Source organism: Magnolia sinica, chromosome 8 (genome assembly GCF_029962835.1).
Source record: "Magnolia sinica isolate HGM2019 chromosome 8, MsV1, whole genome shotgun sequence".
NCBI classification, from domain to species: domain Eukaryota; kingdom Viridiplantae; phylum Streptophyta; class Magnoliopsida; order Magnoliales; family Magnoliaceae; genus Magnolia; species Magnolia sinica.
Genome location: NC_080580.1, coordinates 29,970,250 through 29,987,823, shown reverse-complemented (window position 1 = coordinate 29,987,823; position 17,574 = coordinate 29,970,250). Strand labels below are relative to the sequence as shown.

The window sequence follows — 17,574 nt, the reverse complement described above, 5'->3', positions numbered from 1 at the left end:
TTCATACTGATAAGCTGTTCCAAATCATTCAATTAGCAAAATACAAAAGGGATGTAGAATTTTGTTCTTTAAACAAGCCAATCACATATGTGGTAGACTATCCGGAGTTTCAACATGAGCTCACCGGTTGGAGCACCCGTTTGTGGGGTGGCTCAGAGTGCGTGTGTAGAAAACAAAAGGAAAAAGAAAAAAAGCCAGTCACATATGTATAGAACCATGTGAATATCGAGTCCAAATGCAACTACGAGCACTGTAAGGTTTCCAGGCTCTAAGCTCCCTGGAACATTACTCAACGTAAATCATGTGTTGGCATATTATTCTTGGCAATGAAATGCATAAAAGAAAACTTTGATACTCTGCCTGCCGAGGGAGACACAGGCAGAAGAAGTCACACATGGGGCATAAAATTAATTAAAATTGAAATGCGCAAGTATGAGTTGCAGTTTAGATGTGCCAAGGGAAGTGGCATGTGCAACCCATGTTGAAAGAGGGAAGGAGATAATGTGTGACACACACACACAAAAAAATTGGAGGGAAAGAATGAGTTACATTGGTACAGAGAGAGAAAAGAAGCTTTTCAATAGGGAGTGAACCATCCTTTGTTTTTCATTTCCCATCGTCTGCTGGAGTTCTAAATCTGCCACTTGTTTGGGCTAACCTCCTCACCTTGGGCGCCACAACAGACGTACTGATGGATACTACACAGTCATCACAATAGACTCCTTATGCGCCCTTTGTTGGATAGCTCTAAGAGGAACAGTCTTCGGTTTCATGCAGAACCCAAAGGTAATGGGAGTCCACTACTCCCGCACATAAAGTAATGAATTGGAGCAGATAAACACAGGCCATTAATTGAGGCAGCTAACATCCAGGCCCTTACTTTGTAAGCAAGTAGATTTTCAACATTGCACAAATACTTCTTCCATATTGAAAATCGTATTTTAGTCATGTGAAATCTCAAAGGATACGACTCTCCTAAAATTATTTTCCTGTGTAAAAATGTACATATGCTCACATTATATATATTAAAGAAAAAAAATTACATTTGATTAATTATATGACTATGGGATTGGTGGACATGTATTGGATGGTTGAAATAACAAGTATCCAACAGTCGCGTACCCCGCTAAACAAGTGCTTATAAATCAGAGAAGAGTGATAATTCAACCACTCTGCTTTTGGAGCTGGAACACATTTACAGCGAGTTTAGTAATTAAGTGGTTTAATTTGAGTGAGGTATTGTTTGGTAAAACTTAATTTAAGGATTTATCATTATCATTGTCAGTGATTTTGAGAATTCAGATGGCTTGGTAAAAATAAAAGAATAAGCACTTAATGTTTAAAACCACTAAATATAGGTGGGTATATTTTTTGGCAATGCACATTTCACTTATCATTGAATGTGATAAGTGATTTCGTTTTAAATTTTTTTTGTGGTTGTTGACAAATTTACTCTTACCAAAATTTTGAAAAAAATGTTGTTACTTTCCTAAACACATTGCATGGTGATGCGGGAAAGTTCCGTGAGGCCCATTATGATGTGTGTACTATATCCACACCATTCATCCATTTTTATTTTTTTTCGTATCATGTTAAGGCAGGAACAAAAAAATGAGGCAGAACCAAAGCTCAAGTGGACCACAACAGAAAGTAATGGGGACAATGATGGCCACCGTTAGAACCTTCCTAGGGCCCACCATGATGTTTATTTTCCATCCAACCCATTCATAAGGTCACATGGATCTAGATGAAGGAAAAAACACAAATATCAAGTTGATGCAAAACTTATGTGGCCCCCAAGAACTTTTCAATGGTAGATGTTCCTCTTGTTGCGCAGCATGCCAACAACGCAGTGAACCGAGATCCAATCTCCGATCTCACCCACAAATGATGAACAAGAAGAAATATAAACTAGAAATAGAATCAAAGCATTCGAAACAAACTACAAGACAAGATATACGTGGAAAAACCCCTACAAGGGTAAAAAACCACGGATGCAAACTTCCATTATGAAGAAAAATGAAGATTATAAGGCAATATACTAACATCTCCATTGGAAGTACAGAGAAAACCATTTGCCTACACCTTAGAATTATTTCTCATACCCTAGAAAAGCCCTAGGGACACCTATTTATAGTTTAGGCAACTTCCCTTTCGCACCTCTGTGAAAACCGACTCAAAAATCCGCAGTCCGCATCAAATCCGGAAACAAATCTGCATAACCTCAACTGATCGAGAAGGCCACCTGACTGGTCGAGCGGACCCTCAACCGGTCGAGCATGGGCCACGTTCGGTCGAGCACCTCAGAACCCAAAACCTGATGCTCACTAGATTTTAGGTCGAGCCAGTCCTCGACTAATCGAGTGGGCCACTCGACCGGTCGAGTAAGGCACTCGACTGGTCGAGCAGCCCCCAGATGTGGCTCCACATCTCAACAATCTCTCACTTGGAGACATATCGTTATAAAACTGTGTCTTCTACATTCGGAGTGCCCCACCTCCTCGTCTTCAAGCCTGAAGACCAATTAAAGCTGAATAGAGCTTCAGCTTCTCCTGTGTGACCGCCTTGGTCAGCATATCCATAGGATTCTCACTTGTATAAATCTTCTCCAGAGCAATCAATCCATTTTCTAGTAATGAACGTATGAAGTGATATCTGACGGCAATATGCTTGGTCCTTGAATGAAAGGTTGAATTCTTAGCCAAGTGTATTGCACTCTGACTGTCACTGTACAGCAACCCAACTCTTCCATGAAACCTTACATCCATACTATCTTCTTACACGCTTCTGTAGTCGCAACATATTCTGCTTCCGTCGTACTAATAGATACCATCTTCTGTAACTGAGAGACCCAACTGACTACAACACTACCCAGAGAAAAAACATAACCTGTAGTGCTTCTTCTGCTGTCGATATCTCCTGCCAAATTTGAATCCACATAGCCTTGTAGCTTGATTTCCGATCCTCTATAACACAGCCCTACATCCTTAGTACTTACCAGGTATCTGAGGATCCACTTCACAGCTTCCCAATGTTCCTTCCCGAGGTTGTTCATGAACTTGCTAACAACTCCCACTACTTGAGCAATGTCTGGCCTCGTGCTCACCATAGTATACATGAGACTCCCAATAGCTGACTCGTATAGGACTTTAGCCATGTAGTCCTGTTCCTCCTACATCTTTGCCCCTTACTTCTTAGATAGCTTGAAATGGTTGGCTAATGGAGTGCTAACCGGCTTAGCACCTCCCATATTGAATCGATCAGGTACCTTGGCTAGGTACTCTTCCTGTGACAAAACTAATTTCTTGTTTTCCCTGTTACGCTTTATCCTCATGCCTAGGATTTGTTTTGTAGCTCCTAAATCCTTCATGGCAAACTCTCTAGACTGTTGTCTTTTGAGATCTGAGATGTCCTTCATGCTTGAACCGGCCATAAGTATATCATCAACGTACAGAAGAAGGATGATGTACGCCGTATCAAACTTCTTCAAATAGAAATAGTGGTCTGCATGACATCTCCTAAAACCGTTTCCTGACATGAAACTGTCAAACTTCTTGTACCGCTGCATCGAGGCCTGCTTCAAGCCATATAAACTCTTCTTCAGTCTGCACACCTTGTTCTCCTTTCCTGGTGCCACGTATCCTGTTGGATAATCCATATATATCTCTTCTTCAAGGTCCCCATGAAGAAAGGCTATCTTAACATCTAGCTGCTCTAGATGTAAGCCCTCTGTAGCCACTCTACTCAAGACCATGCGAATCATAGACATTTTTACTACCGGTGAAAATATTTTAGTGAAATTGATACCTGCCTTTTGTTAAAACTTTTTCACAACCAGTTTAGCCTTGTACCATTTCGAACCATCATGCTTCTCCTTCAGTTTGTAAACCCACTTGTTATGAAGAGCTTTCTTACCCTTGGGTAGAGTGGCTAGCTCCCACACCCAGATCCTTGGCTCAACTGGCAGACTGAGTGGAGATACCTCGTTTCAACACTTGAGGTCTTGGTATTGATCCCTAGCGGGGGTGGCTAACATGGAGTGTGTGTACTGACATGGGTGTGTACTAACAAGCTAACCCCCCCCCCCCCCCAAAAAAAAAAGAAAAAAAAGAGTGACTAGCTCCCATGTACGATTAGACTCAGGAGAGTCCATCTCATCATCTATGGCCTGCTCCCACTTAACCCATGTATCCGACTGTAATGCCTCTTCAAAACACTCTAGTTCACCATTATCTATCAGCAGTAGATAATGTAAGGAGGGTGAGTATCAGACCGTGGGTCTCCTCTCCCGAGTAGATCTCCTCACAACCGGTGTATGCGGCTCTGCCTCATAATGCTCCTGTGCATAATCATCCTGTGATGCTGTAACACCCGTGTCCGGTAACTCTTCCAACTCTACGAATTCTTTCTCCTCGACCTTATTTTCCTGCACACTGTCCTTATGCATCACTTTTTCATTGAAGACTACATCCTTGCTTCTGATGATTTTCTTATTTTCTGCATCCCAAAACCTATAGCCAAAATCAAGCTGCCCATAGCCTATAAATGTGCACCTTTTGGACTTCGCATCCAACTTGTTTCTGTGCATTGCATCAATGTGAACATATGAAGTGCAACTGAACACTCTGAGATGCAAGGTTCACTTCTTTCCCAGTCCACATTTCTTCTGATAGCCCACCATCCAATGGTGCTGAGGGACTTCTATTGATGAGATATGTGGCAGTATTCACAGCATCTGCCCCCAAAAGGTCTTGGGCAACCTTGCGTGTAACCTCATGCTCCTGGTGCGCTCAAGGATGGTCCTGTTAATGCGCTCAGCCACACCATTCTGCTGTGGTGTCCCTAGAATCTTTTTCTGATGTTTGATTCCATTTGCTGCACAATACTCCTCAAATCTCTTGTCACAGTATTCTCCCCCATTATCTAATTTGAGACATTTTATTGTTTTACCTGTCTCGTTTTCTACCATAACTTTTCACTTCTTAAATACATCAAATGCATCAGATTTATGCTTTAAGAAATAGACCCATAGTTTTCTACTAGCATCATCAATAAAAGATACAAAATAACGCGAGCCACCAAAAGATAATACCTGTCCCAGTCCCCACACATCAGTGTGTACAAGCTCCAACAGATGTGTCTTTGGAGCGCGTCCTGTCTTCTTAAAACTTACCATCTTCTGCTTGCCATACACATAGTCCTCGTAGAATTTCAAGTCAATAGACTTTAGCCCCAGTAGCTTCCCTTTTGACAATAGAACTTTTATCCCTTTCTCACTCATACATCCCAACCTCTGATGCCATAACTGTTCATTTGCTCCAATTAATGCGACTGCGAGTAAACTATACGATCCTAAAGTCACGTACAAAGTACATTCTTTCTTACCTCGAGATATCACCAAGGCACCTTTTGTGATTTTCCAGGAATCACTGGTGAATGTCGCCACATAACCGGTATCGGGCAACTGCCCCACCGAGATAAAGTTTCATTTCAAACTCGGTACATGTTTGACATCCTTCAATTTCAAAGTTGTTCCGTCTTTTTGATTGACATGAATGTCTCCCTTTCCAACAATACTGCACGGCTCTTCATCACCCAGGCAGACTCTCCCGAAGTCACCTGATACATAATTATGCAGAACTTCATAACATGAAGTGGCATGAAATGAAGCATCCGAGTCTATAACCTAAGACTCATTCTTCGCATTAAGAGACAAGATCAACGCCTCTGTGTCACTCTCCTTAGATAGATTCACTGAATCCTTCTCGCCTTAAGAGCTTCCTTCTTGTTTCTTAAGCGCCCTGCAATCACGTTTCATGTACCCCTTCTTGCCGCAATGTCAACACCCATATTTGTCTTTCGGTCCCTTGGACTTCTTCCTCAACTTAGAATGTTCATGTTTATTGCCTCCTTTGTTCAGCGATCTTCCTCTTCCTTCAACGTTTAGATCATTCCCTGAATCCCCTGAAACTCCTGATGCCTTTCTTCTAGATTCTTTGCTGAGAATTAGACCGGTCACATCATCAAATTTCAGCTTTGTCGACCCGGAAGAATTGCTCACAGTAATCACCAACCCATCTTAACTATCTAGCAAACTGGACAAGATCAATAACGCCCTGACCCCATCCTAAAAAACAATGCTTATGGATTCCAACTAGCTCGTGACTGTATTGAACTCGTTTAGATGTTCAGCCACGCTCCCACCATCTGACATCTTCATGTTGAATAGTTGTTTCATAAGATGAACCTTGTTGGACGCTGAGGGCTTTTCATACATGGTAGCTAGGGCTTCCATTAATTCTTTTGTAGTTTTCATCTTGGATATATTGAAGGTGACGCTCTTAGACAAAGAGAGTCGGATCGTTCCTAAAGCCTTTCGATCCATAAAAACTATTTATCATCTCTCATCCTTTCTAGTTTCTTCTCTTTTCCTCCTAGAGGAATATAGAGGTCCTTCTGATACAGATAATCCTTCATCTACTTCTTCCAGAAGGTAAAGTTTGAACCATCAAACTTCTCAATTCTAGTCTTCGCTTCTTCCGTTATCGCTCCTAATAGAACTAAACCAATAGCTTTGATACCAGTTGTTGCGCAGCACGCCAACAACACAGTGAACCAATATCCAATCTCCGGTCTCACCCATAAACGATAAACAAGAAGAAATATAAACTAGAAATAAAATCAAAGCATTCTAAATAAACCACAAGAGAAGATATGCTTGGAAAAACCCCAACAAGGGTAAAAAAACACGGATGCAAACTTCCATTATGAAGAAAAATGAAGATTACAAGGCAATATACTAACATCTCCCTTGGAAGTACAGAGAAAACCCTTTGCCTACACTTTAGAATTATTTACCATACCCTAGAAAAGCCCTAGGGACACCTATTTATAGCTTAGGCAACTTCCCTTTCGCACCTTTACAAAAACTGACTCAAAAATCCACAGTCCGCATCAAATCCGGAAACTAATATATGTAACCTCGACTGGTCGAGCATGGGCCACGACCAGTTGAGCACCTCGGAACCCAAAACCTGATGCTCGATGGACTTAGAGTCGAGCCAATCCTCGACTGGTCGAGTGGGCCACTTGACCGGTCGAGCAGGGCACTTGACTGGTCCAGCGGCCCCCAGATGTGGCTCCAAATCTCAACACCTATTAGTGCCTCAATTTTGTCAATGACGTGAGATACGGTGTCTTGAGTTAGTTGAGCCTCGATAGAAAGACATTGAAGACTGAAGGCATGAAGACTTGAAGTATTAAGGCCGAATACAACAGATAAAACAAGAGGTGCCTCAGTAAACCTAGACCTAGACCACCTTAAGAATAAAAATAACCCACCTCTAGGATAGTTGAAACAAAAAATATCCAGCAGTCCTTTACCACCAAACAAGTGCTTACAATTATGAAAAGAATTATAATTCAACCACTCTACTTTCAGAGCTGGAACACATTTACAACAAGTTTAGTAATTAAGTGGTTTAATTTGAGTGAGGTGTTGTTTGGTAAAATTAATTTTAAGGATTTATCATTATTATTGTCAGTGATTTTGAGAATTCAGATGGTTTAGTAAAAATAAACAGTAAAACAATAATGTTAAAAAAACACTTAATATGGGTGGGTTTTTTTTTTTTTTTTTTTTTTTTTTTTTTTTTTTTTTTTTGCAATGCACATTTCACTTATCACCTATCAATGAATGTGACAAGTGATTTGGTTTTAAATTTTTTATGGTTGTTGTCAAAATTACCCTTACCAAAATTTTGAAAAAAAAAATGCTATTACGTTTCTAAACATATTGCATGGTGGTGTGGAAAAGTTATGTGAGCCCCGTTATGATGTATGTACTATATCCCTACAACAATACTGGGTATTACCAACTCATTTTTATTGTGTTTTTTCCGGCGCCCAAAACATAGCGCCAGAAAAAGTTGCTAATATAAAATAAAAAACCCTTATCACAATCCATTCCCTCTCTCTCCCTCTCTCGGCCCACTATCCCTTCCCACTCTCGCTCTTGCTCCACTCTCTCACTCTCTCTTGTCATCTCCTTTCTTTGGGATGCAACAATGGCTGCCTAGATTAGAGAAGGCTGGGTTCTTTTATGAAATCCTAACCAAGAAGGAGAGAGAGAGAGAGAGAGAGAGAGAGAGAGAGAGAGAGAGAGAGAGAGAGAGAGAGAGAGAGAGAGAGAGAGAGAGAGAGAGAGAGAGACTGCTCTGTATGAAGTGAATCTCATAAAACCTTATTCGCATTCCAACTCTGCAGTTGCCTGAACTGAAGAGACTACTTAGGTGTTTTTTTTCCTCTCTCTTTTAATCTTTAATGGTTTTGTTTGTTTACTTGATTGGATTTTGGATTTTTCAGGCCTACTAATTTCTACACAAAGCACGCTTGTATAGAATTTGAGCTACTTATCTGGTAGGTCGCACCATTGTACTAGTCCAAGTGTGTTTGATGAAATTCCAGTGAGCGACAAGCATTTCACATGTTTGATGAAATTCCTGAAACAAATGTGTGTAAGTTTTAGGCCACCTGGTTCATATAGTGGAGCCCACCTGAGTTCTAAACTAGCTTGATTTTTGGTCCTTGTACAAACACAAGGTGGTGCACCTAATAGATCTTATGTGGCCCACTTGTTGAATTCTCAAGCATCAATTCTAGATCAAGGGTTGCTTGACTTCCCTGGTTGTTGGTAATTCTCATCTTTCTCCACCAGAGGTAACATGTAAACCCGCTACAAATGAATATTGACAATAGAATCACAAGCACAATTCATATGAGTCGAAAACCATTTCTCCTTTCTATTTTTTGGCTAGTGAAATTCCATGAAATTATACAATTTAGTTGGGTGAGATTACCTGTCAAACCTGAGAATCATACATAAACTTCTTCTAGGAGATATTGTGATAGATCGATGGGTAATGAAATCAACAGACTTGAGTGATGACTTGTGTCATTGACCATGGAAACATCGATGGCCATGTTACTTGAATCACCATTATACCGAATGCTAGCGAGCACATCCAATCTGCTTAGATTAACACTCGATCTTCTTAAAGGAAGTTGGGTCATTGAGTTTATGATGTTTACATGCACGCCCACATGGTTGTCGTCAATGTCCTCCACATAGCTCTTCCTTGTATTGAATTAGATGGCTATGATTTGATTTAGCGATGATCCATTTGATTCTTGGTTGACTATCCTGAGCCATTGCTCACTGTTGTTGCTAGGGAGCTCTGTATTGGCTGTCAGAATAAAAGCCAAACCTTTGCCACCGGGCGTTGTTTGAAAAATGGACCCAGATCTAAGGGCTATCAGTGTGATGCCTATTACAGTAAGTTGGGATGTATTGTAGCAAACCTCTTGGGAGGGATGTTAAGATAGAGGAAATATTATTAATAGAAGTGAAACTTTCTCGTATGCTTCTTGACATCTTAATCAAGTCAATGAGCTTTTCGTTTAAGGACTTGTTGGGTGGTATGCTAGGATAATAGATAAAACAAAGTGTCCGGTTTTCTACTTGTGTTGTTATCTGGTGTTGTGCATTTACATGTCTCAATCCCTGTTTTCTATTGTTTATTTTAAGGTTGAAGAAAATACATAAGATAAGGCCTTGAATCTAAGATATCGTAACAGATGGCAAAGTGATTAAGTCATAGGTTCTATTTTAATAATTTTGTTTATTTCAATCGCTAAGATGTCAACTTATGTGTGACAATGACTTGTGGTAGCCTTCTTGTGATATGGGATGAATGATTCAAGCTGTCTTCAGCTATTTATTGTACATCCTGGACATCTGTTGAAGTTTAGTTGTTGGCCTGTATCTTGTAGATGTGCACGACTGTTTGGAATTGGACCAAGAGCAAGTGTGATAATCTAATTGGCTGGCAAAGTAAGTACCAAAGTGTCAATTATTATGGCATTTAATGTGGATGGAATTTTTTATTGTTACTATCTAGACTCTCGATGACACATTCACATTTTTCCTTGAGACATTTAGTTGCCTAGGTACCATCATTCTGCTTACATATGGAAAGGCTACCCTTTTCATGAGAGATGAAGCCATTTCCATTATGGATGATGCTGGAGTTTACTTATATTTAAAGTTAAAATAGAGTGGGGAAGTGTTTCCTATCTTCGTGCATGCTCATGTGTATTCTTAGTAGTAGGAATCCTCCACTTGGAGTCCCATTCCTGCTTGAAGACCCCATCTTGCTCCTGCCACCAAGCATTACTATCATCATTCTGCCAATTCTACCTTTAACTTCAGTAGATTTATGGAATCTAGATGTCGTTAAGCATTTAAATCCTAAGAAACAGAGTCGCTAAATAAGTTTCTTCTGTGTAATGAGTTGTCGTCACCATCATAGCCTTTTCCTAGCTGTTTGGGGTTGGCTTTGTAACTCCTATTTTACATTAAATACAAACCTTCGGGCTTTATTTTTTTGGTAAACAGAGGTTGAATAGCATGTGAAACAGTTGATACAGACCAAATCAATTGCAATCCCCGATAGATCTGCTTAGAGAATAATGGAGAACTTCCCCAAAAGTATTGCTATTTATCAGGCTTGAACACTATTTCCATCAATCCATATAAAGTTCCTACACCTACAGTTAATTTCCAGTACTTATACATGATTCTTCAACAATTAGGAATGACATTCCAATCACCAGTACTGCTTTCCAGAAAGTATAAAGAGCAAAATCAACTCCAAAAACTCAAACAGAAATTCTAGAGGTCAATATTTTGTTTCTCATATACTAGATTCATGTTGGCAAGTGATCAGAAGAGAGGTGTTTAACTAGAGACAAGTTAGGGATTCACACCTGAAATTTCCAAAAAGAAACATGTTTTTCCTCTATTAATGCATTTTGTACTTGGTTTTTTTTTAGCTCATGGTCTATTCTCAATGGTAATTTCATGTTCTTAGTCATATTTTGGACTGTTATAAATCCCCAATTCTATGCAATTTGATTTTTTTTTTCTTTTTAATTATATTGATGTACTTTATAATGTTTTTTTTTTTTTTTTTTTTCGTCCTTCTCTTGTGTAATATATTTGTGCTTGGGGTTTTTATTTTGATGTTTTTTCGCTCATGGGTTTTCTTAATTTCTTTTTATTTTTATTTTTTGATGGAGCTTTTTTCCTGTTTGTTGTCATTTGTTGAATTGCTAATCCTCAATTCTCTATGTTGTATTGATGGGTTTCTTCCTTCTATGCATTTTATGATTTATTCTTCCGTAATGATAGTTTTTAGCTCGCGGTTTTGCTTTTGAAACTAATTACCATTCTCAGTCTTTTGTCATTCACTAAAAGGTAAAGGCCCAATTCTTAAACACTGGCAACATTTTTACTGTTTCTATTTTGTTGATACTTTTTGTGAAGTTGACTTCTGATATTTATTTTTAACTCATTGGTGTGCTTATGAAACTAATTTCATTTATATTCAACGGTTGAATTGTCAAAGGCTTGTCCTATGTATTCTGTTGATTTTTTCCTGTTTATTAATGAATTTTGGAAAGTGTGTTTTGGTTAATGATGGTTTCCTGCAAGTGGTTTTGCTTCTTAAACCAAAATCTCCATTGACAGTCATCATTATGCTACTAAAGCAATTCGAAGTTGCTTGATCTTCTTAAATTGGATTGCCTTTTATTTAACTAGCATCACCAAACTTCATTCTTTCAAAACGAAAAAACAAAAAAACAAAAAAAACAAAACAAAACAAAACAAAAGATGACAAGGGTTCGAACTGTTTTACATTTAATATTTAGCCATCTGTATCTTGTGTGACTTATATCATGTTTCCAATGCCTTGCTTGAAAAATGCAGTTGTGTATGGCCTATTCCATGTCACTTTCATTTGGTGCGTGCATCTAACAGGCTAAAAAACTACAATTACACCTAAAACTTGAGCACCTATGCAAGATTTTAGCCTTACCTTGAAATTGCCCCTGTCCAAATATGGCCTCGTCGATGAGTGTACCAGTCTGATTATTGAGCTAAGGCACGTAAATGGCAGGACCACCTTTGATTTAAAATTGTGGCTATTTTTTATTCTTCATCTCCATTCTTACATATGCCATAGTGCCTTTGCCTTCCTTAAAAAATCATCACCCATCTTTCTAACAGAACTGATTTATTTTATTTTATTTTTTTCGAAAGCTAATGCTTCAAAGTCTTTAGTGAATGGACTAACTTCTCAAATCAGATTGCAAACTTAAATTCCTCTCTTGCATAAATATTTTTATGTAAAAAGTCAACAACTAATAATGCAAAAAAAGAAACAAAGAAAAAATAAAATAAAAGAAAAGAAAAACGTTCCTAAGATGAAATAATTTTTTAAATTAATGTGTTCTATAGTATGAAAGAATTGGATTTCTTCAGCCATCTCCCAAAGAAAACTACCAAAACAAATTAAGTGGAGAAGACTTTAGTTCACAACAGCAATGTAACAGTTTCACTCTCAATCTACAGCAGGAGGTACATGGAAACATGGAAAACAAAGAGGAGATGAAAACGAGCACATGCCCCATGAACAACCAGTGGGGAAGCTCGAAGATGGTTGGTTTTCCTTCAATCTGCTGTCGGATCTGTCCGACGAATGGAAATCCAATTCTATTTGGGAGTCTCTCCCCTGTCCTAGTGAGCTGTCCACAAGCTATTCAACAAACAAGTGCTACACCTGATGAACTCAAACATACTCTTAAGTACTTATATATTAGTACGAAGTAATAAGTTGGAGTTCATCGAGAAGGATTCAGATTTGTCGTCATGTATTACTGTAAATTATGTCTGTATTTGTAGGCTTGTGAAACAGAACACATGTTTGATTATGTCACGCCAATCTATCTTGAAGGGTTTTTTTTTTTTAAAAAAAAAAAAAAAATTTACGAATCAATGTGTAAGGTTTCCCGCTGCTACTGAGTAACTCATGAATCTTCATTTGACGCTTTGATCAAGAACACTACGAAAATTTCAGTTATAGTCTATTTGAATATAAAAGAGGTCATGTTTAGACAACCGAAATCTACATCCTGTCTTCTATTGCATATGCTCCATATGTTTGTTGCTTCACTTGTTTGCATCATCAACTGTGGAGTGCAAGTTTCACTCTCTCATTTTCATTCCTTTTTTCCTTTGTGATAAGGTAAAATTCAAGGGTCTATTTGGGTGCCATTTAAAAATAAGTTTAAATCATTTTCATGTGGTTGCAAAACATGCATCAAGGGCCTGTTTTGGCTGTTTGGGTGCCACTTAAAAATTGAATTTATCTATTTTGTTTTTATGTGAAAAAACCATTTCGGGAAAGAAAATTAACCACGGCACAAACTGACAAGTAATGCACTATGAAAGATAAACACTGATTAGATAGTGCATACAACTGAGGTATTTTTCCTACCTCAGGTCCTCACAGAACCAAAGAATACTCAGCTCCATGACTCAATGGTAGGTGGACAAACTCTATTTCAACATTGAGAAAAGAGTGAGAAAAACCTGTAGGGCATCATATTTCTCCCCAAGTTTCTGAACCCATTTGCTAAGGAGTTCGTTGTCTAGTTGTTTCAATCCCAAGCTCTCCACATCACTTCAATTTGCACACCTACACTGATACTTATCTGTGGTTTAATCTGAAAGTGCCCTGGTTTGTCAAATTATGTGAATGTTGAGTTAGTTTTCAAGTGAGCCTCAAGATGAAGATTACAAGATCAAGACCTCAACCAGAAAGAAGATCAAGTGCTCCAAACAGGTAAAAGAAGCCTCACTTACCTAACCAAAACCCTAAGGTAAATGACTCCCATTAAAACTTAAGTCTTACCTTCAATACTTGAAAATCATCTTTGGTAAGTTTAAGTGATTGAACACAGACAAACTCGATTGCATCAATTTGCAATCGTGGTTTCTTTTTATTCTATTGAACATGGTTCGATTGAATTGAATAATAGGCCCATTTTGTCTAGCAACAACATAACCATCTGCTAGGAAATTTTGATTACATTGAATATAACTCGATCTTATCGAAATTCAAAATTTGATAGAATTGAACCCTATTCGATAACATTGACTTTAGGCACTCCTTCTACATAGAATCATTCTCAAAAGTGTTCATCGATATAATCGAGTCATCCTCGATTACATTGAGAGTAAGTTCTCGAGTATATCGAATCATGCTCGATTACATCGAATATTAGAAACATTTTGTCCAGTAAGCCATCAAAGCAAATACATATCTTCGATCACATCGAATATCATTCGATGTCATCGAACTTTAAAATTTGATAGCATCGAATGATGATTGATATCATCGAATATCTGGACAAAATCATTTCAGCAACCAAAGGTAATTTTCTGAAGAAATCCAATGGGATCGAACTACCTGTCGATACAATCGAAGTGCACGTCAATAACATCGAATGGTACTCGATAAAATCGAGCAGAATCTGTTCTACCCAAAAACAAACATATATGTGTAGAAAGTCGATACAATCGAATGAGACTCGATATCATCGAAATTCAAATTTTGATAATATCGAAGACTATTCGATAGTATCGACAATGACAGATTTCTACCTGTTTTATTACCATTGTGATTCTTCTTCTATAAATACCTTAGGTTGCCTCTCAATAAAATGAACTAGAATCCAAGAGAGTTTGAGCCTGTTATTCCAAGATCTACATACCCTCTTACTCACTCTCTCTTTCCCATTAGAGTTCATCATTCAATCCTTTGCACAAGCTTCAACTCATCATCTTTTATGCTTGGATTGAATTATGAACTCTAGCATTCATTGAGCTTCCAACTAACCTCATTATAGTTATAACCTATTATTGAAACTCTTGAATGCATAGCTCATGGGAACCTTCTCTATGAATTTAAATCATACCATTTAAATAGAGAAGATCAAAACCCTAAACATCACAACCTCGAGGCATTCATCGACATCACCAGCAGGTTGCGGTTCAAAGGGAGCTGAAGACTCTTCATCATCATTGTAGATCTTCACATTGTGCAAGAGCGAGACTAATCTACATATTTGTAAGTACTCAGAGTCTGCCATGTTTGAAGCCCTTTCCTTTTGTAGGATTGGGATTCAGAGTTTAAGTGTCAAACTCGCCAAGTCCTAGTTGTAGGCCTCCAACGAGGGAATATGTTGTGTCCTTGTGTAGGACGTGTGTACTTGTATAGGACGTATTTCCTTGCGTAGGCATGGGATGCCTTGTGTAGGATCCCAAGTTGTGTCCTTGTGTAGGACTTGTTGCCTTGTGTTGGCACTTAGGGGAACCTTGTGTAAGTCTCCTAGTTAACCTTGTGTAGGTTGTGAAGGTTCATGGTTAACCTAATTTAAAACCATTGGATAGTGAAATCCGGTACACTGTAGGAGAGAGTGCGTTCGCCGGGAGTAGAGTAAGCAAGTAGCCGAACCACTATATATGATTGTGTTTGGGATTGCCTTGAGTACATTTATCTAGTTATGCCTATGTTTATCATATGATCACAATAATGCATGATTTAGTTAATGTTTAAGTGTTGATAGAAATCACATCGCACACACAATATACACTATCCAGTAGGCTTTGTTTTTATATACAAATCTTGTATAAGCCTATGTGAATTGGACCCTCTATTGGCTTGGAAGCCATAGAATTACTTTGCCTTACTTCCTCTATTTTAAAGTTAGGCATAGTTTGATAGAAAAAAGGTTTTGAAAAAGTCCTATGCACCCCCCTCTAGGACATTTGGACATACTTCATACTTCAGTACTAACGATTCTATTGCAATTTCATAATCTGGCATCAATTAATCCATGTTATAATGTTTTTGTCAAAGGTATTATGTTTTGCCATTTGTATCTAAATGTGAATTCTTTTCTTGCTTTCTTTGTCAATTTGTCATTTTTTCAGTTCTTGTTTCAATTTCTAAAAAATCATTTTTTAGTTGATGGTTCATAATTACCTTGAATTAGCACTTTTTATCTTGCTGAGATTTGTTTTTCCTTTCATCATGCTCAATGTATTTAGACTCAAAATGTCCTTGTTGGGAATCTTTTGGAGAATTTAATTCCATCGTAGGGGACAAAAGCTAATCATTCCTATAAGCTAAATCTCATCCTGTGCACCATGTACCAATTTATCTTTACCTTTCATGGTTGCTTAAATACTCTAAAATTAAGTTTGACCATCAGGCTTCTATCCATGTTTGCACATGTGGACACATTGGAAGTCATCACACAAACTATTTTAATCCTTAATTGATGTGATGATCAGGTGTCATTTGATCAGGCATGGTACTATTTCTTTTGGATCTGGATCAAACTATTTGTCTTCTTGGTTTCTCTCAACAAATTGTGAAGAGAATAAAAGCTTGTTAGTTTTTTTTTTTTTGTAGGTTTACACACACACACACACACACACACACACACAGAGGCTTTTATAATATCAATGCTAACATATTATGAATATGTTGGAGAGGCGATGATTTTTATAATCCAAGTTGCGAGTGGAGAGTGGGGCCACATGTAAAATGTATGCATGTTTTTGGTGAGATGATATGGTGGAGCTTGCATAAACAGAATAACACGCGAGTGGGTGTGCCCTGTCTGTGGGGCCCACTTTGATGTATATGTTGTATATCAACACTGTCCATCAAGTTTTCAAAGTAGATCCAAATCTCAAGTGGGCCACACCACACTCTAATGTTTATATGCCATCAAACCTGTTGATAAGTTCTTATAGATCTGGTTGATGTGAAAACACAAATGCCAGCTTGACCCAAAACTTATGGGACTCCAAGAAGATTTTAAAGGTGAGCATTCAATCCCTCTCCATAGCATGGGGCAAGATGACTGACAATTTGGGACCACATATCTACTTATTCCTGCTGTTGATGGAAAATCTTTTAAAATATTCATTGATCGGAAGATCCTATCCATCTGATCAGTGGCCTCCAAAGACATGGTAGAAAACATGTAATTTCCATGGTTAAGCATCAATATAGGGAAGTATTAATGATCGTTTTTCAACCTTTTCTTTGATGGCTTTTCTTTATAGGATCATACCAAGGACTCTCATGAGCAAAGAAGTAAGTAAACACTACAACAAAAACGAGTTTACCCGGCACTTTGGGTGCATTTTTCACCAGCGCTATGTAAAACAGGGCGCCGACGAATGTTTGTATATATATATATATATATATATATATATATATATATATATATATATATATATATATATATATATATATATATATATATATATACATACACACACACACATATATATATAACCCTACACCCTCATTTCGTTCCCAGTCCCCGAATCTCTCCTTCTACTTGCCCCTGACTTTCTCTGTGTGTGTGTGTGTGTGTGTGTGTGTGTGTGTGTGTCAGTATCGCGCTCAATCTCTCTCTTGAGATCGAGTATATTCAATGATAAAGCCCTAATTAGGATTTTATAATGGTGAATTCCTAATTAGGGATTTACAATGTTGAAACCCTAATTAGGGATTTACTATGTTGAATCCCTAATTAGGGAACATATCAACTTGTTGGATGGTAGCTTATCATCCAATGCTGTCA

At 38.1% G+C, this 17,574-nt stretch overlaps 1 pseudogene; it reads left to right on the top strand.

Moving 5' to 3' along the window:
• The window catches only part of LOC131254199 (cytokinin riboside 5'-monophosphate phosphoribohydrolase LOG1-like), a 47,013-nt pseudogene that overhangs the window by 8,983 nt on the left and 20,456 nt on the right, over positions 1–17,574 (top strand).